We start from the raw sequence: 21,624 nt of genomic DNA on the forward strand, positions 1-21,624 counted from the left end.
CTGGAGTTAAGTCTTGTTTAGCTGGTTTCGGTATTGGGTGACGTTTTGCCGTGCAAATCCATGCATGAAAACAATTCTGTGTGTAATGAAAATCCCATTTCGGATCTGTTCCAGATGTTATTGTTTCTTTTAATTCTTGTAGTTTGCAAGAATCAAAAGAACCACCTATTGGCCAACTGCCATCTGTCCATTCGTACAAATCATAAGTAAATGGAAAGACCGAGTATATGCCTTCTTCTCTCAAAACTATATCTGCGGGGGATCTTGGTGGCACTATAGGATCGTTTTTTTTCTTACCATAGCGGGTTCTTACCAGGTCCGATCTTTTTATAATTTGCTTAGATACCGTTATTGTCACCTTAGCGTCCCGTTTTGATGAATGGGCGCCCATTTTACTCTTCCTTATGTGGGAGTCAGACATTAACAAATTAATACAAATAAAGGAATACACACACAGCTGATACAACAGATAGGGATATACGAAACAAAACACAATCACTTGGGTTATAGTTTTACTTCATGAATTCTTTAATGCTAAAAGTATGTTAATGTTATTTAATAATTTTAAAACATGTGGAACTCAACGTAAATGGAGATCACAGATCTGTTTGATAAAGAAACAAAGAAATGTTACCTAACTGAATGATATTAATATATTTTGTACAAAATTTGTAAATCAGAGTAAAGTCAATGCCTCAAAGGAGCCTGATTTATTTATTTCTATGTTAGTTTCAGGGTACTCACTCGTGGTTTGTCAATCAAACCTGTTTGAAGAAAAAACTTCTGTAGAGTTGAATGGTCCTCTGGCTCTGGATCAGTGTCCTGAACTGCTACGTTTTTCGGGCATGCGTTCCTTGGACATTGCTATTTATCTGGAAAAAAATCTATACGATCTCTCAGATCATATTAATACCAACCCAGTCTCACCAATATGCGTACAGATCGCACGGTTTGACACTTTCAAAATGCGTGCAGTACATACGCCAAATGACCATTTTGCGTGCATATGATACGCAAAACCCAGCATTAACTACTGTGGAGGGCGGATGCGTCCATTTCGCGTGCATATGATGCGCAAAACCCAGCATTAACTGAATGGGAAATGCAATATTTTAGGACAGATTCACCATTAAATGTGTTTCTAATGACATTTCTAGCGAGAAATTTACTTTTTCCTTGAATAATCTTCAGTCAGTGAATGTGTATGATCTTTATTAATCTTTATTATCTGAATGGGAAATGCAATATTTTAGGACCGATTCACCGTTAAACGTGTTTCTAATAACATTTCTAGCGAGAAATATACTTTTTACTTGCATAATCTTCAGTCAGTGATTGTGTCTGATCTTTAGTTTTATAGTTATTAAGAAGATTTTATCGGCTCGCTCGCATGTTTCAACAACGTCAGGTTGTTAGGGACGCTGCTTTCGCTAAACTAGCAGCTCACGTGTTTCCTGCATTTGTGTTATTAAACCGTTACTTTATGTAACTTTTAATGATATCATCTTGTTAGAAACATGTATATCTGAGAGCCAACCCAGTCGCCAAAAGCATACGTTGACAGTGTACGTTTTCGTGAACACTGGATTACGTCGCATTTCAACATAAAATAGCGTGTTATACACACACACACACACACACATACACACACACACAATGCATTTCGCTGCTAAATAAATAAATGAATACTAAGGCAGAATAAAGAATAAATTCATTCATTATCATTCAACTTCAACATGTGTTATTACAGTATAGAGTGGTGGAGGGATGACGTATGTTGGCCAACCCGGAAGTGAGCGTCGCCCTGGGTTCCCTTGACAAAAAGCCAACGGGTTTTTCCATTGGATTTTGGATTATTGCAGAAAAATGTGCATCTTTGAAGCATCTTTGAAGCTCCTGGGTGTGTAGGGTGGTATTCTATTTTTTTCAACGGGGCTGCATCCAGTCACTTGACCGTCATGGTTGCTATGGTGGTTGCTATCAACCACCCCCTCTAATCCTTACATGGCTCTAAAAACCACGCGGCAAAGGAGCTGCCGTCAATTGTGTTGTTTTTGTCGTAAACTAGGGTCCGATGGTTAAAAAATAGACAGATATTCCAAGGTCCAATTCCAGCTTGGATGTTTTTATTTTCTGCAGTTTAGACTTCTTCTATAACCTATTTTTGAAAGCAAAACACCAAGCTCATTGATTTAACGAGGCAGGGTTATTTGAAACAATTTATTAAATAAATATTTGTGAGGTCATTCCTTCTCCTGAGTTTGCTTCCTATTTATGTCTAGTGTACACCCCTACTGTCCACAAGCATCCCCCCCCCCTCCCCATATGGATTTGGAGAATTGTTGCCACGTCCCAGTGGTGGAGGTATCATATATATGAAAGAGGGCATTCAATTATACTACAATGATCAATTAGGAGGCCGAAGCCCTAAAGGAAGTGATGCAATAGGTGACTGAGTCGAGAAAATGTAAGTAAGCTGTACCTTGGGGTCTCTTATATATCAAAGGGTGTCTCAAAGGACGCATACGCTTCAACCTTCACGCATTTTGAAAGTGTCAAACCGTGCGATCTGTACGCATATTGGTGAGACTGGGTTGATTAATACAACTCAGCAGTAAATCTATTACAATCGCATTCGAATACATTTAGAATTTCGGGACGGCGTAAAACTGCTTCTCCAGCGCTGTGGAGAGAAGAAGGGTCTACAAGAGGTTGTAGACAACATGAAAGCAAAGCATGGAATGAAAGGATAGAAACACGGCGCGAAAAATACATAACATAACTATTGGGATGAGACACAACGATGTTCTTTATATATTTTTTCTTTTCACAACCGAGGGTGTTTCAGTGCCATACTTACCTGCTGGCACTGTTTTCGTCCGTAAAGGCCGGACGTTATCTCTCTATTATATTTAGTTTTACGACTCGTCCACTTTTCTGAAATAAGATAAGTTTAGTAAGATGACAAGAAAAGTTGAACAGTTAAATCAAATTTTCCGCCGTCTTTAGGTTGGGAGGCTCCTCTATTTTGTGTACATTGATTCATTCAGGCTCAAACAACATGAGGCCACTCAATTCATCGTACTTGGTCTTCCCGTGGGCGCAATCATCACCCCTATTTGAAATAGACCTGTCTATATTCATCATACCAGTGAAAGGGCCGCGAGCAGTGCAAAAACGGTTTTCAAAGGTCCGGGTCAGAATTGCTTATCTTCCGAGGGACATACACTACCCATTCATCTGAGGTCCAAAACTGGTTGGCCGTATGTGGGATCCCAAACTGGTTTATTACTACTTACTGAATGGAATTTTCTTGGAATTCTTACCAACCTAACTCTATCAATGTACCTAGTTCTCTGGAGGGTTTTTACCCTTACTTTCTAAAAAGCTTTTTTAACTTTGCCTTTATTTTCTTTATTTTTTTTAATACTAAAATGCCTTTTTCTATATTAACCATTTCTTTGCATATGTTTTTCTTTTACTTATCTATTATTTTATTTTATTTTATTGTATGACAATGTTTATATGTGAAGCACTTTGAGTCTGCCTTGTGTATGAAAAGTGCTATATAAATAAAGTTGCCTTGCCTTGCCTTGCCTTAATGAGGGTTGTATTTTAGCGAGTAGAGCCAATACAAAGGAATCTCCGATGGTACAGGACATCCACTCGGATAGGAAACTCAAAACGTTGCAGTCCAAGGTCGTGATAAACCTCCGCCAACACTCCGACATACGTCACATAACAAGAGAGAGTCTGCAGTGCGGAATCTTGCTAATGATCCACAAGGCACAAGCTTACCATTCGTAGGAACAAACAGTGTACTACCGGCCAATCCTTGATGCCTACGTAGTACGGATCATCAATTCGTAGGGATACCTAATTATTGGATATTTTAGCAAAAAATATCAGACAGAGCCTCCGCCTAAACAAGAATTTAAATGAAACCTCATGCTTTTAGATCGCTCTTCCCGAGGGCGTCATATTCACTCTTATATGAAATAAACCACTTGTATACATTCATCATACCAGAGGCAGGGCAATGATGTCCACTTATCCCCTCTTTCTTGTTAATGTACGAAGTTCTCTGGAGGGATTATTACCCTTAATAAGAGTCGTATTTTAGCGAGTAGAGTCAATACAAAGGAATTACCAACAGTATTGTACATCTGCTCATAGGAATCTCAAAACGTTGCAGTCCAAGGTCGTTATAAACCTCCGCCAACACCCCTGCATACGTCACATTAAGAAGTGAGCTGAATATTTGTTTTAGTGCTAATCGCCTCCAAAGGTCCGGGTCAGATACTATTCGCATGTGTTCATCTATTTTCCAAATTCCGGATCCCGTCAGAGGGTCAGAATGGCAAGATATAGTCATTTAACAAAACATAACTTACCAGTCTGAGGATCTCATATTGGGATCCTGCCGACAAAGCCATTTGATGAAGAGAAACTTCTCTCGCGGACACGTCGGACAGCGAAATATTTGATTTAATCTTAAAGCATGATCATGATCAAAAACAGTCTGCATGTTTTTTTCCAAAAAGCAATGTAGCACTCCAGACCCAGCCATAATGCTGTCAGGAGTAAAATTACAAGTTGTCTCTGAGTTCAAGTACCTTGGCCTCCTAATCGACTCTCAATTGTCATTCAAATCTCATGTAAAAAAAGAAGGTCACAGGGTTAAGTTTAACTTATCGAATTTTCGCTTTATTAGAAATTCAATGACAACTGATGCAGCAAAGATTTATATGCATGTTATGATAATGTCACATTTCACATACTGTTTGACCAGCTTCGCACAAGCCAATAAGACAGCACTTAAACCACTTGAAACACTGTATAAACGAACCCTGAAAGTCTTGGACCGGAAGTCAAACACCTACCACCATTGTCTAATTTTAAGAAAGTATAAACTTCTGAGCTGGGACAACCTAATAAAGTATGCAAATCTTTGCCTCATTTTTTAAATTTTGCACTACAAAGCCCCCTACCACTTCAACAGTGTATCACTCCGAGGTCAAATACAAACCGGACAACCAGAGGCTCGTCCCGGGGAGACTGTGTAGTACCCCTTAGAAAAAGTGCCTTTAGCCACTCAGCATTCTCAGTTACAGCGTCACAGGAATGGAACTCACTACCAGCTCATATTAGAGAAATTAGTTCTTACCATCCCTTTTCAGGACAGCTGAAAATATGGCTTATTGGTCATCAATTATGTACACACTAGGACTGCAATTGCTTCTTCTGCCGACTTCTTGGTAAATGCTGTGTCCTGCTTGCTTGTCTCTTGTGTGCTCCTGTCCGGTGCAGGTCATGTTAGTGTCTAAGTTAATTGTGCTGCATGTTTGTGTTTTTATGCTGCTGTATATGTTTGTGCTGCATGCTTATGCTTTAGGCTGCTGTATGTCTGTGCTGCATGTTTGTGCTTTATGCTGCTATATATGTTTGTTCTGCATGTTTGTGTTCTATGCTGCTGAATGTGTTTTTATTGTAGGTGCATTTGTCGAGCTATAGGCTGTTTCCCAATGTCAAGGAAGCATGCTCAACGGCCGCCCTTTTAAGGACGCTACGTCATAGAACGCCGACAAGCACTGTTCCAATGTTGAGGACACTCGAAAGCCGCGCCATTTTTGCGTCCTTTGTTTTTGAGAATTCCGAGATTTTTCAAGGATGCATCGCTGCATCCTAGACGAGCCAAAACTACCCACAATCCTCTGCGTTCACTGGGCGGGTTCTTGAAAATGGCAGAGCAGTACACGTTCAAATGAAGTGAAGTTATATTAGCTTTCAGAAATATTTTGTGCCGTATTGCTTTTTATAGATTCATCATGTTAATGCAAATAATCAAGGCTAAAGACCTGTGCCACTTTTCAAACGTTTTTGCAACTTAATGATACGTTGCTATATTTTGCATGGACATAGCTGGTGTTAAACTCCACTGTCACCAATGTCAATTTACTCACTCACAAGATTACATTATTTTTTTTTTTTTTTTTTAGGGTCAGCCCAGCAAACCGAGGCTTTTGTGCGCCTTAGGGTGGCGCACAAACATTTGTTTACCGGTGGAAGGGATAGTGCCACTATCCAATGTTGTAAAATTAATGCACAACCGATCATTTGCAATGTTTGTAATTTTGAATGAACGTATATAATTGTATTTTATATGATATACTTATGTGTTCAAAGCACTGGTAGATTGTAGGCATATATGAATGAATGAATCAGATCAGTTAAATAATATATCCAAATAAATACATGTTTATCATCTCTTTCTTTGTCTATTCCCCCCTGCATAATAGTAATCAACCGTACTGTAAATGTGATGCATGAAGTAAGATGAATTAAGTTCTCAGACAATTTCACTTAGTTTTATAAAAATTGAATGGATTTTCCTTTTAATAAAGACGATTCGATCAACCGCAACAAAGCTTTTGTGACTTCCCCAAAGAGGTTCCATGCGAAGGAGACATGACCGCATTCATAACAGACAAAAGTCAAATAAATATCGATCAGCTTGATTGCGGCCATGTTTTATTCATAAGCGCACATGTGTCTACAAGCGGACACGCAGTATTAAAAAGCGGAAGCGCTTCCACACTACCAAGTCGTTCCAATGTCTGAACGTTACAAAAGCTACAAACGTTACAAACTAGCAAGGATGCGTCCTAGCAAGGCTGCAGCCTTCACTTTGGGAAACAGCCCTAATCTACTGTTTTTTGCACTTTCCTAAAATGTTTAATGTACACTGTGTTTTATTGTTTTATTGTCTGCTTATTTTATTGTTTGTTTGCCATTGTCTGTCAATTCATTCTTACGACTATGTTGTTTTTTAATCTTTGTTTTTATGCATTTTATTTCTGTAATTTTAGGTTGCCTTTTGAATATCTGGCAGGGGACAACAAATGAAAACTAGCCTCTCAGGCTAACTCTGGCTCACTTACATTTTGAATGTCGATTAGTGTGCAATGTCCCTGAACTAAACCAATAAAATAAAATAAATAAATGGGAAAAGTACAGGCAGCAAAGTTACCAAGGATACATTCAGCGAGACAATAGATGAACAAGATTCTTATAGGAAAACGTTTTCATTGTGGGTAGGGAGTGGGAGTGACCTAAGGCCGAGTAAATTTGTAATACAATAGGTGGAAATTGGACATGTCTGCATGTCTGTAAGACATGGCTGTAAACAAGTTTACACAACCTCTCTCAGTTGGAGAGAGGAACGTATACATTTTAAGATACAGGGAGAATGTATACAGTTCCTTCTAATGTGCATAATAATTATGTAAACAAGGTTAATATAATTTGTATATGATTGTATATTTATAGTTATGATTGATATTCGCTGATGGAGGAAACCCATCGCAACGCAAATCCCGGTCGGATCCATCTGATCGTGTGTGTGTGTGTGTGTTTCTATTCTATTCTATTCTCGCTCGTTCGTAATTCTTATATCAATAGCCTACTCTCCAATAATATAATAATAGGCTATATAGGAAAATTGAGAAACGGCAATCTCATACAATCTTTTTCAAGCCACTGTTTATTAGGGCTGTCACTTTTTATTCGAAGTTCGAATATTCGTTCGAAGGTGGGGTGAAATGTTCAAATTCGAAGTGTGTGTGTGCTGCCGTCTCATAAGAACTTCAGACCATTTTAAGTAGTCTGCTTTCGATCCAGCAGAGGGCGCGCTAACATTTTATATCAGTTTGACCTGTTGCCGACCCTCTTGGCCTGGCTATCTGTATCGAATGTTGAATCAACATTCGATACAGATAGGCCAAGAGGGCTTTGAAACAAAACGTAACTGAAGAGAACGCGAACCGAGATACGGCTATTAAAAAACTGCGATTAACAATGGAGAATTGCGAGGAGTACAATGCTGAGCGGACCATAACGACACCATCACATTTAAAAAGCAGCGTATGGAAGCATTTTGGCTTTTACACCGTGGGTGGAAAAGTCACAAACAAAGACAAGGCCGTTTGTCGTCTTTGTAAAAGAGAGCTGTCGTACTTATCGACAACATCAAATTTGCGCACTCATCTGCTAGCTTACCACCGAAATGTAGCAGCAGAGGAACAACTGCCGAGCGGAGCAGCACAGAGTGTACAGCCGCGCTAGTTATTGTTAATGTGTAAAAGACAGCCGCACTTGTGTGTCGGAGCTTCCTCTTGTTGTGTTTACAAATGTGTTATCAAAGATGTGTTTTTATCCTGTGCTGTTATGAATTCAGTAGGAATACGTGATTTCCACAAGAAATAAAAAGAGCAACATAAAAAATCAAGACTGTTGTCGTGTTCTATGGGGGGGGGGAATACATTAATTCGAATGTATTCGAATTAATTATGGACATTCGAAATTCGTTCGAATTTCATTTTTGGAAAAAGTGACAGCCCTACTGTTTATATGTAGGGTACAGCTGGCTTGCTGTGTGAATACGCGTAACTTTTCGTTTATATTCATTCAAAATACTAACATACTATTTTAAAACTAAAGAGGCTGGTGTTTAGTTTTATATAATTTGTTTATATTGTTCAGTAATTATATGCCTACATGAGGCCGTAGCACAGTTAACAGACGAGCTGAGCTGGTGACGTCATCGAGTCTGCTGCTGTTCCAATTGCAGGTGCGTACTCCCGTCCTCGGAAGTGTGTACTTAAAGTCCGGACTTGCCAAGTACGAACTTCGAAGTCCACGAGTCCGTAGTTTGCGTACTTGGAATTGAGAAACGGCCTTAGTGTGGAAGTCGTGCTTAGTGACACGACAAATACTTCCAATTGAAATACAAAATTTAGAAAATGCGTGACCATGATCACGTTTTAATAGATCAAATAACGTGACAATGTCTAGTATTTTCGTGAGACCAGGTTCGAGCGTGTGCATGGGTTGAATTGCGTGTGTCTCACGCCGAATGCATGAGACTTGAGAGCCCTGTACTTACGTGACACAAACCAGCACTGCAAACATTCTCTCCCGCTTGAGATGACGTCTTTCTTTATAGGTTCATGGGTCTCATGCGCCGATTTCCCATGCTGATATTTCCGGAGATTCTCGGGCGTCTTCGACAATTTGGCTATAGATTGTCTCATTACACGCTAAATAATATAATTATAGCCTGATTATATATATAGCCTATATAAATATATCAGTGGCGGCTGCTGGTCTTTTAAAGAGGGGAAGCTCATTTTTGGCCTACATCAAAATAGTTGTCAATTTATTTATACCTCAATTCGGCCCTCCGTTCCTTTTCAAGAAAATGGTCTGTGACCCTGTTGTACCAAGTAGGCGTCTTTTCCAGGGACTTGACCATTGTCCTCTCAATGGCCAGCAGAGCTAGGCTGCTTAGACGGCCTTGGCCCATTGTGTTGCGGGTGTAAGATTTAAGCCTTTTTAAACAGGAGAAGCTCCTTTCTACACCCGCAGATGTAACTCCAATTGTTGCCACTAATGATAACAGTTTATACAACTGAGGCATTGCACTGTCCAACTCCATGTCTTTTAGAAAAAGCAAGAAATCACACAGCTTTCCCCTGTTACCCTGCAAGTCCTGATTTGAATACAGGACTTGAAGTTCAGACCTCAGTCTCCCAAAATCAAAGTATTGGCCATAACTTTCCAGGACACTCTGGACTGCCTCCTCTGGAAACACTTCTCTCATTTCATCAAACTTCCCTGGATTGACTAATTCTAAGAAGTGCAAACTTTCCAAATTTGAAAAACGCAGAGGAATCTGCTCCATCAGATTGTCAAGGATAGCCATGTACAGATTTCTGTAGCGCTCCTGGGGATCCTGGAATTGGGATTGACGGCGCTTTCTCAAGGGCTCATTTCGTGGGTCCCATGTGAGACCTGCTGCTTTCTCATAAACAGCCTGGAAATCCCCCTCTGACCTCTTCTCTTTGACAAAAGCAAGAAGAGACTCAATTCTTTTCTTGCAGTAAAGAACATCCATGGCCCTCTGCTGGACGATATCAAAGACCACATCAGTCTCGGAGAAGATTTTTTCATATGTGTACAACATGAACACAAACTCAAAATCCTCCAGTTTCCTCACAAAACCTTTGGCACAATCCAATGTGTCATCATCCATTGTCTTATCTGCAATGATGTTATCAAAAGTCTGCAGGAGGCCATCATAGTTGTTTGCCACAGTGTTCACTATCCGTGATGTGAAATTCCATCGAGTAGGAGCGTTTCTGGGCAACCTTGAACAGCCTGCAGACTCAAGAAAATTTGTCCTCTTTGTGGATTTAGAGAAAAATGTGGCAAACCCAGAGAGTGATGCAAAAAATACTCTGCACTCAGACAAGCATTTAGCCCCTTGTGACAGCACCAGATTAAGTCTGTGTGCATAGCAATGCACAAACATTGCACTGGGTGCAATTGCCTTCACTTTGGCCTGCAGACCATTGAGGGCTGAAGCCATGACAGCAGCCCCATCGTATGTCTGTGACACAAGTTTATCCCTAAAATTGTAGCCCTGCATGTTTTCATTTAATACCTCAAAAACAGACTGAGCATCTCGCCCCCCAGAAACATCAAAAAACCCAATAAAGCGCTCCTGAATTTTACCGGCATGGTCAACATAGCGAACAATGACAGAGAGTTGGGCACGGCAAGCAATATCAGTTGTTTCATCCACTTGCCATCCAAAAAAGGGAGCAGCTTGAATTTCATCTCTGATCTCATCAGAAACAGTGGCTGCAAGGGCAGAGATCAAGTCATTTTGGATGGAATGAGACATACCAGAAAACACAGCTGATGACTGGAATTGTGTGGCCAGGACAGAGTCATATTTAGATAGTGTTTCTGTGAACTCCCTGTAATTCCCCTTGTTGGATGATTCACTACTCTCATCATGCCCCCTAAATGATAGCTCCTGCCGGCCAAGCAAGGAAGTTACATCAATAAGGCGGTTTAGGAAGGCCCTGTTTTGTTTGACTGCCTCATTGTGTTTTGCCACTTGAATGCGAGCACCTTCATTGAGTGCATGTTCAACCCTGACCCTGCCCAGGCAGCTTAACCTTGCACATGCACTCACATGTTCATTGCTCTTTTCATGCCTTTTATATGCCCTGTCAAAGTTAGACAGATCCCCAAAACAAAATTTTGACCAGACAACACATCCCTGAGATGGTTTCATCAAGATGCATGGCCAACAGTACATTTTCTTTGTTACAGCACTTCCAGTCAGCCAGCTAACTTTCTCATACCAGGAGAGCTGAAAAGACCTGTTACCTTTCCCTACTTTTTGCACCAAATCAATCTTAGGTGTTGATCTGCCCTGCTGTTTAATCCTACATTTCTCCTCGTAAGGAAGACTGTCAAATAGCTTCGCCAAAATCAGGTCGACGATATTAGCATAGTCTGCCATCGTGTGCACCTTACTAGCTGGCTAGTTCACTCCGACCTAGCCAACAGTATAAATGAACGAACTAACGAAACTATATTAATCTCGGAACAAGGAAATGCGGAAAGTATGTTAAACTGAAACAAGGAAATACAATAAATGTGTTAAATTAATAATGGAAGCAATTTCGCCAAGCAAATACCAAGAAATGTGTTGCAGTTTGTCATGAGACTTCACTTGCAAAATCCGCGATGGGACTGAACTCAGATAGTGAAGTGACTGTGTATATCTCAAAATAGCTGTCAATCAAAAAGTGATTCAGACTTTCGACTGATCCTCCAATCATAACGCGGAAGCCCAGCGTCCAGGCTAGCCCAGGCCAGCCCTCTGCTCCATCCACCCCCAGAGACGCTGAGCGTCCGGGGGCGGGACAAATCTGGGCATTTATCCAATGACCGTCGAGTTTCGAGGCAATGAAAAAAACTGTTCCATGCAGTCTCATTGAAGTGAATGGACGCTCGGCTTCTACGGTCTAATGCATTGACATTACGGGAATGTATGAGAAGTTAACAAAATCGAGTCAGTCTTGGATAAGATTCTTATGTTACTCGTCTTCGACATGAACGTATTTTAACGAATTTGTAGTCAATGAAATGTTAACACAACAATACATATTTGACAATTTAATATTCGAAATTTTAGGGGAAGCTGAGCTTCCCTTGCAGTCTTAGAGAAATCGCCTCTGAAATATATATATATAGGCAATATATAAAATTAGGCTATATATATATATATATATATATAGAATTTGTGGTTTTGGCATAAACATAACTAGGGTGCACTGTACTATCTGCGCACACCCTTTCTGATTAAGCCTCTCTCTCGCTCTCTCTCTCTCTCTCTGTCCCTCCCTCTCTCTCTTGCTCGTAGCGTTTTGTGGAGCACGTTAATTGTCTGAGAACACTCCCATTCAGAATGCATTGGTTTACATTTCGTTCTGTGTAGCACGAAAAAAGTCTGACTATCGTGCTCTGGAACACGATTCAATAGATTAACGTTCGTGCGCATGAGCACGAAATCGCGTGATACCGGGTTGTATTACATCATGACACACACATTGTTTACATTGATCAACATTAATTTCTACATTTGGCAAGTAAAACAAATTTTGACTTTCATAGATATCAAACCTGCTGCCATTGTTGGTAACCATGCGACTGTCCTCTTTCTGAAAGGTGATCGTCGCTCCTCCGTTTACTGCTCTTGCAACCGAAAAGATGTCGTGTGGGTATGAAGGTATGTACAGCGCGTCTCAAAGGAGCGCTCTGTGCTGGCGTCCGGCGTTGTCTAGTAGGTAGATCATCGCTGTTCCTCTCCGTGGTGCTATTCCGCTGCACTTGGTTCCGTCAGCCAACTCCACTGAATGGGACTCGGGCCGGAATCGAAGCTCTTGAACTTTCCGATGTCATTGACAATGTGGGATGTCGCCCCCCCGTCCACCATGATGTCCTTCATGTTCACATTGTCCGGTGGTTTCTTTCTTTTGGTGTGGTTGACCTTGAAGAGTTGATCCTGGTTGCTATTTGGTTCCTCTGCGACTCTTCTGGCTCCATCTTGAGTCCTCTTTTTTCTGCATATAGATTCTTGGTGTGTGTTGGTCTTGCAGTAACCGCACCACACTTTTATGGATCATAAATAATAATAATAATACATTTAATTTAGAGGCGCCTTTCAAGACACCCAAGGTCACCTTACAGAGCATATAGTCATCATAAATCGTTTAAAAAAAACAAGACATTGCCGAAAAAATAAATAAATAAACATAATAAATAAAAATAAAAAAAACATTAAAAAAAACAAGACAAAACAAAACAAACAAACAATCAAAACAGTGATCAGTTAGACGTTGTGTGCGAGTTTGAACAGGTGAGTTTTGAGTTGTGACTTGAAGGTTGTTATGGTGTCTGACTGTTTTATGTGTGGGGGGAGGGAGTTCCAGAGCCTGGGTGCTGAACAGCTCTTGACTTGTCCTTTTAGTCCACACCTGTAGCATATTACGTCGGTGTCTTCACTTTTTCTGCTGCTGCGGGCGTGCATTTTGGTGGGGCCTCAGCTTGGCCTCACACTCGTCTTCATCACGTTGTCTACAGATTCTAAGGTATGTATTTTCTCTGACTCTTCATAAATCCGTAGCCTTCTCTTGAAGTCTGTGAATGTAACATTATCTTCATTCTCTGTTACATGGACGGCGAGTGGCTTGAAGGAGTCTGGTAGTCTGTTTAATACCATGGCTATGGTCAGTCCATCACTCATGGTCTCCCCTGCATCTCTCAAAGCAGTAATGACGTTCTCCGCTCTTATCATATAGTCAGTAGCACTCTCGTTCTCTATCATGCTTAACTTGGTCAAAGGCGTGTACAAGTTGATTATTCCAGGCTTGCTTTTTCCCGAATAATGTTCCCTCAATATTCCCAGGGCTTTCCAGGGCTATCGGCTGCATCGTGCCTGATCAGCGATAGGCTCTTATCGTCTATCAGTCTTACCAGTTCAGCATAACAATCAGCATTCTTCGCGCCATCTAGGGCTAGCTGTTCTGCGTTGGCTCCGGCAGGCTCATTCAATATTGTCCCTTTCAGCTTATGAATGTGCAAGTGGCCTAGGAATCTTGTTTCCCACAGTTCATATTTGTCTTCTGATCCATCGAATATGAGCTTTGTTCCAATGATTCCTGCCGTTGTGCTTGCCATTTTTGCTTACGCGCCAATTTCACTCGGGGGCTATTAGCCTCTTTGCTAGTCTCTTAGCTTGCTATACTTTCATTGCCAAGCTAGGTTGTTATCTTCTTTAGCTTTCACGTTATACTTCGCTACTCACGTTTCACTTCTTCCGAGAATCTAAACGCTCACGTATCTCCAAGCTGGTACACAAAGCATTCACGTTAGCCTAAGCATGTCCAAGTTCCGTGTCTATACTGCGCGGCAACTTCTTCTTCCTGTAATCTGTCCGAGATGCTTGCTATACTTTCATTGTGTCCAAGCGTTTCCTGGGCCCATAACCTGTTAAGTTTAGATGGAGCGGTGACTCCTCTTCTCTTGTGTGGTGAATAATAAGCAGATCGATAGGTTCTCTTTAGCCTTTGGCGTATTTATTCTCTAGAATACATGACTGACTACTGTCCAGTCAGTTCCAACAACAACAACAGAACAACGGGGACAGTTGACCCACGGGTTTCTTCACAAAAACGTAGTGACGTCATCACGTTGTCCCTTCAAAGTAAGGGCGTAATCATATATTAACACTTGACACATATATTAACACTTAACAACTACAATTATAACTTGATTTAATAGGTGTTTCTAATAATTGGTTGCCTAATTTCCTAGGAAGTACACAATATCGGAGTTATTACCACAACTACAACTACACGGTACTTAGTTGAGTTGATGGGTAATAGTGGAGGTTTTACTTAGTACTTCAGCTGTAATTCCTCTGTATTTACCTTCTTATTACCAGTGGTAATTACACAGTAATACACTATAATTTACCGGATAATTCCTCTGTATTTACCTTCTTATTACCAGTGGTAATTACCCAGTAATACACTATGATTTACCATGTATTTACCGGGTAACTACCTCTGTATTTACCTTCTTATTACCAGTGGTAATTACCCAGTAATACACTATGATTTACCATGTATGTACTGGGTAAATACCTAGTAATTAGGGGACTGTAAAAGGAAGGGTTACCACAATGTTTTCACACGATCAAATACTCATCAAACCTAAAAGTTATGGGCTTGTACCCGATGTCTGTGTAACCGGGTGGTACAGTCATATAGGATGTAGTATTTGGGAATGAGATTGCGGGTGGTTTGCAACGGGAAGTGTAGCCGTCTGGTCGCAGGGTGGCAGCAGGGACGTCCCTAGGAATTCTGGGCCCCCTGACAGAATTCAGTTATGGAGCCCTCCCCCCCCTCCCCAACCCCCAAAAAAAACAGCCTACATCTTTAATGTTAGATATTCATTCATATTTTATAATCATTAAATATTGGGTAATATTGGGTCAAAATTGGGTAGTCATTATCATCAGAAGAAAATGAATAACAACTGAATAACAACATGATAAACCTACCTACTTACCTAGGCTACTTTGTACACTAGATGTTAGTATTTAGCTACACATTTACCTGGGTTGTAGTAACTATAGACAGAAATAAGCTAATAGAGAATAAACTTCTCAGTAAACAGGCTTCCGCATTCAACCCCTTGGGTGCTAACATATTCAGTCAAACTTATAGACTGATAGAAGACACAGTAAATACAGTAATCAACAATCCAGTAAGAAAACAAACAGGATATATCAAAATAATACAAACAAAACAATAGCAATATTGTACAGATATTTCTAAACTATATGAATACATGAACGTCATGAAAAAAAGACGTATAAAAAACTTCATAGCTTTTTCCCTATGAATTTTAATTTTTTTTTTTTTTTCCCTATTATTATTTTTTTTTACTAATAATTTAGATGCCAAAATCCAACTTCCGAGACTTCCGGGTAGCAAAATCATTGATCAAATCCTTAAAGTCAAGTGACAGAGCCAGCTCATGTTCGATTGAGAGTATTGCAAGGTGTTCAACCTCTCCTGAGACATAGTTGATCTCATATAATTCTTGATAAGATTCAGTTTACTAAATGCCCTTTCTCTAGCCTGGCTCCGCCCGCCTAAGTACTTCCGCTCAATTTGAATTTCCCTTCAGTACTAGGTCTGGACCTGCTGTATGTAATTTGGTTTTCTGGCGCCACCACAGCGGCGCCCAATCAGCGAACAGAGGGCATGTCTGAGAACAATGACGATAAAGTTGTGCGCCAGTTTGAGTTGTTGTTGTAGGTCGGTAGTTGATTTACAATGTGCAATTTTTCCCTGATAAATTAAATTCGACGAACAAAACCTGCAGCTGTCGTTGACGGACATTTTCGTGCAGACGCGCAAGGTGTTTGGTTTGTGTACAACCTGCGCGTGATTCCCGGCGCATGACATACGTCACAACCAAACGTTAGCGATTGGTTACGGCAGATCCAGAGTGGCACTGGGCAGATCCAATCATTTTAAACTTCAACAGACACCCCCCTTCAAGTGAGTTAACATTTGTCAATTGATTAGGTCCAGACTCTCTGTACAAATGAAATGAAGTGAAGTACGAGAGTCTGGTAGAACCAGGCTACCCTTTCTCCACCAGCAACAGTAACTGGGAGAGGGCAAAAAATCCTAAGAGCAATGCAGACCTCTCCAAAAATGCTCTGGAGTTGCATTTTATAAATTGCATTCAAGAGACCAAGGCAGCTGCAAACTGAGGGGAACGTGGCATTAAATATTGAATTAAGATGTATGATTTCCCTCTCAAATTGAGGTGTGAGGTCCTTTCTGTATTTAGCCATCAGTGGCTGACTCAAAGAAGCAATACGACTGTCACTTAACTGGCCCACTTTAAGTATTGCGGCAAATTCTTCAACAATATTTGCTATGGTCTGAAAGCGAGAATCTAAGTCACTAATTATGTGGTCAATGGCGGTGAAAAACACAGTGTTTCGGAATGTTGCACTGCACTGTCTTTCTGTTTGGGTTTCCTCTGAGGTCTCACCAGGGAGCCTCTTCCTCTTCCTCTCACGGCTGACCTCTCCTTTGAATTGAGGTGGAATATAAATTTGCTGATCAATCAATGATGCCTCAGAGGAAAGAATCCCATCTATTTCTTAAGGCCTGCATCTCACCTTTCAGTGCATTCACATCGGCCGCCTCTACCTCCAGCGATATCTTGCCTGATTGCAGAATCACATTTCTGTTATCAATACACTGCAATAGTTTAACCCAAATGCTGAGAAGTACAATGGCCTCAAATGACTGAAAATAATTCTTCAGACCGACACCATCAGCTCTAGCTTTATTCGCAAGGCTGCATGTGCTTAGAATGGAGGCAAGAGCCTCAATCACTCCAGGCAAGTGTTTTGCCACAGGTCTCACTGCATCAATTCGTGCAATCCAGCGGGTGTCGGACAATTGATGAAGTGAGCATCCTGTGATTCTTTTGAAAATGGCCCATCTCTCCGGACTTGGACTCACAAATGTGTACAGAGCTTCAATCTTGCCAAAGAAGGTTTTAACCTCTGTACTAGTCTGTGCAGCATGTACACCAACAAGATTTAATGTGCGTTAGGCACAAGGGGAGGTTGCCAAGGGATTTTTTTTTAAAATTTGTGCTTGAACACCCTTTATTTTGCCTGACATATTTGCACCGTTATCATATCCTTGTCCCCTGCAATCTCCAATGTCTATGTAAGTCCAAAAGCACATTTTCCATCATGTCGGCTATCTCTTTTCCTGTTTTTTTATTGAAATTTCAGAATTTGATGAACCTCTCCGTTATTGCCCATTCATTCTCACCGGTAATATATGTTGAAACATATCTCAATAGCAAAACATTTTGCTCTGTGTGAGAAATGTCTGGGGTTGCATCACAAATAATGCCATAATAGATGGCCTCCGACCTTTCATTTAGGATTTTTTTCAGGACTCTTAGCCCACACAATTCTATGAATTCATTCTGAATTCTTGGACTCGTGCACTGTAAAAACGAAAACTTAAAATTGTTGGTCTCATTATGATTTCTGAGTAAAATGAATATAAAACATTAAGTATTCATGTCAACTGTGCAATGCAATTTAGTCCAACCAACAATGTTGAGTTTTGGGTCAAGAGTTGGGCTCAGTGTAGTATCTTTGTTAGTAAGAAACACGGGTTTAAGTCAGACTCTGTCTGAGGCTGGGCCAACTACGGTGCACATGCGCATTTCAACACTTTGGAAAATACGGGGTTTCCTAACGGAATTTTCAGATGGTAAATATTGTGGCGACTCCTACCCCCCGGGGAGTCTGGGTATTCGTGATGCCGGTTGGGAAGAAGGGGTTTATTGCCTTTTGTCAATTTGTTTCTGTTAGGTTAAGTGGGGTTAACAGGTTTGGGGTCTTTATTGTTTGTGTGTTGTTTATTGTGCGTAGTGTTGCCGCCACCGTTACCGAGACTTGCATGTCCGTTGGTTAGGTGTGCGGTGCGCTGTGTTGTGGGTGTGTGTGAAATAAAGGCAGCTCTCCGGATCGTGCGGTGTATGAGGCACAAGAGTTGCGTCACCGTTTAACCTGGGCTCCCGTATCGTGCAGAACAAGTTTGACCATAATGTCGAACTTGTTCTGCACTTTGGTTTGCTGCATTTAGACAGCGATTCTCTGCTGCTGAACTAGCTACATGTTGCTTGTTCTATTGCTGTCTGACATTCAATAATGCAAAATGGAAGTTTCCAATTATTAATTTTAATAAAGTGAACTTAAAACTAGTTTTGCATTCTTTGAGATGTTTTTTTTTTATATAATATTAACCTTAATTTGAAATATTAAAGGTTGGGTATGGAATTCGCTTTTTTGGCCATTTTTGCAAAATTACTTGAAATCCTTATCATAACCTGCTTACAGCCACTGAGTTAGAAGTACTGACATGAAAATTAAACAAGTCAATCATCTGTGGAACGGGCAGGGCTCGAAAAACTCCAGCCAATCATTTCCATTGCCACCGAGTTGCATTGGACAGTAAGTACGTCAATCAAACGGTCGTACTGAATGGAGGCAAGAGCCTCAATCACTCCGGGCAAGTGTTTTGCCACAGGTCTCACTGCATCAATTCGTGCAATCCAGCGGGTGTCAGACAATTGATGAAGTGAGCATCCTGTGATTCTTTTGAAAATGGCCCATCTCTCCGGACTTGGACTCACAAATTTGTACAGAGCTTCAATCTTGCCAAAGAAGGTTTTAACCTCTGTACTAGTCTGTGCAGCATGTACACCAACAAGATTTAATGTGCGTTAGGCACAAGGGGAGGTTGCCAAGGGATTTTTTTTCAAAATTTGTGCTTGAACACCCTTTATTTTGCCTGACATATTTGCACCGTTATCATATCCTTGTCCCCTGCAATCTCCAATGTCTATGTAAGTCCAAAAGCACATTTTCCATCATGTCGGCTATCTCTTTTCCTGTTTTTTTATTGAAATTTCAGAATTTGATGAACCTCTCCGTTATTGCCCATTCATTCTCACCGGTAATATATGTTGAAACATATCTCAATAGCAAAACATTTTGCTCTGTGTGAGAAATGTCTGGGGTTGCATCACAAATAATGCCATAATAGATGGCCTCCGACCTTTCATTTAGGATTTTTTTCAGGACTCTTAGCCCACACAATTCTATGAATTCATTCTGAATTCTTGGACTCGTGCACTGTAAAAACGAAAACTTAAAATTGTTGGTCTCATTATGATTTCTGAGTAAAATGAATATAAAACATTAAGTATTCATGTCAACTGTGCAATGCAATTTAGTCCAACCAACAATGTTGAGTTTTGGGTTAAGAGTTGGGCTCAGTGTAGTATCTTTGTTAGCAAGAAACACGGGTTTAAGTCAGACTCTGTCTGAGGCTGGGCCAACTACGGTGCACATGCGCATTTCGACACTTTGGAAAATACGGGGTTTCCTAACGGAATTTTCAGATGGTAAATATTGTGGCGACTCCTACCCCCCGGGGAGTCTGGGTATTCGTGATGCCGGTTGGGAAAAAGGGGTTTATTGCCTTTTGTCAATTTGTTTCTGTTAGGTTAAGTGGGGTTAACGGGTTTGGGGTCTTTATTGTTTGTGTGTTGTTTATTGTGCGTAGTGTTGCCGCCACCGTTACCGAGACTTGCATGTCCGTTGGTTAGGTGTGCGGTGCGCTGTGTGTTGTGGGTGTGTGTTAAATAAAGGCAGCTCTCGGGATCGTGCGGTGTATGAGGCACGAGAGTTGCGTCACCGTTTAACCTTGGCTCCCGTATCGTGCAGAACAAGTTTGACCATAATGTCGAACTTGTTCTGCACTTTGGTTTGCTGCATTTAGACAGCGATTCTCTGCTGCTGAACTAGCTACATGTTGCTTGTTCTATTGCTGTCTGACATTCAATAATGCAAAATGGAAGTTTCCAATTATTAATTTTAATAAAGTGAACTTAAAACTAGTTTTGCATTCTTTGAGATGTTTTTTTTATTATAATATTAACCTTAATTTGAAATATTAAAGGTTGGGTATGGAATTCGCTTTTTTGGCCATTTTTGCAAAATTACTTGAAATCCTTATCATAACCTGCTTACAGCCACTGAGTTAGAAGTACTGACATGAAAATCTGTGGAACGGGCAGGACTCGAAAAACTCCAGCCAATCATTTCCATTGCCACCGAGTTGCATTGGACAGTAAGTACGTCAATCAAACGGTCGTACTGCACTCCCCCTCCCCCGCGCGCGACCCCTTCGTGCAGTACTCATGACCCAGAGCAAGCTCCTGTTTGTTGTTATCCTGCGGTAGCTACTGGAACAAGTTAATCCACATTTGGACCTAGCAGTAGAAGACACTTTCCATGGCAGACAAGACGCCACCATCCCCACCACCACCACCACCACCAGCAAAGAGAAGGAAAACTCTTTTTCAGAGAGTAATTGATAATAAAAACGCTGAAAGAGAAAAACCGAAATCAAGAATAATCCTAGGCGCTGCTTTCGAACGTTGGCGGCAACTGAAGGACAAGAAGGGTCTAAAAACCGATGCTTGTGTGGCGGTTGACCTAGTTTCAAAGTTTATACCGTTTATACTCGGTAATACCGGTGTTGAGACAAGTGTATTACTCGGTGTGAAAATGTCCACACCGCGGCAACCCTAGTGAAAACCAGGACTTCCAATACAATTATATGAAACAAACATACATTTTCTAAAAATAGTAATGATTTATGTGACCGTTGAATGTTTATAACATCTGGTGCAACCATAGCCGCGGGAACGTATTCTCATGTGCTGGAAAAAAAAACTCAGCCTGCACTAGACTCGCAACTCGTTACATTGATAAAAAAATATATAGCAGCGCAGCTCAATTACACCAGTGCATGCGCGGACAGTTGAAAATCGATCATTGTGTTCACTTCCTTCACACCATGGTTCACATCCAGCTGCTCACAGAACAAGTTTAGCGCACCAACGCTCCCCTCACACTTTTTCATATAACCTTTTTTCAGCACTAGGTCATATGAGCATTAAATAAATGCTGCGTCTCAAAATGCCTTGGACAGCAGCGAGGATGACTCGCTTTGCCATGGGCCGAAACAGTTCGGAGCGAACACAGCCAGAGCGAACACAGCGGGGCAG

At 40.9% G+C, this 21,624-nt stretch overlaps 1 protein-coding gene across 1 annotated transcript in view; it reads left to right on the plus strand.

Annotated features, from left to right (window-relative positions):
- The first annotated feature begins 13,412 nt into the window (after positions 1-13,412).
- The window catches only part of smtnl (smoothelin, like), a 122,268-nt gene continuing 114,056 nt past the window's right edge, over positions 13,413-21,624 (plus strand). Inside the window, exon 1 of the mRNA XM_030381622.1 lies at positions 13,413-13,511. The gene's annotated coding sequence lies outside the window, so the exon portion shown is untranslated. The remainder of the gene's footprint in view (positions 13,512-21,624) is intronic.

Source organism: Gadus morhua, chromosome 16, assembly GCF_902167405.1.
Source record: "Gadus morhua chromosome 16, gadMor3.0, whole genome shotgun sequence".
Classification (NCBI taxonomy): domain Eukaryota; kingdom Metazoa; phylum Chordata; class Actinopteri; order Gadiformes; family Gadidae; genus Gadus; species Gadus morhua.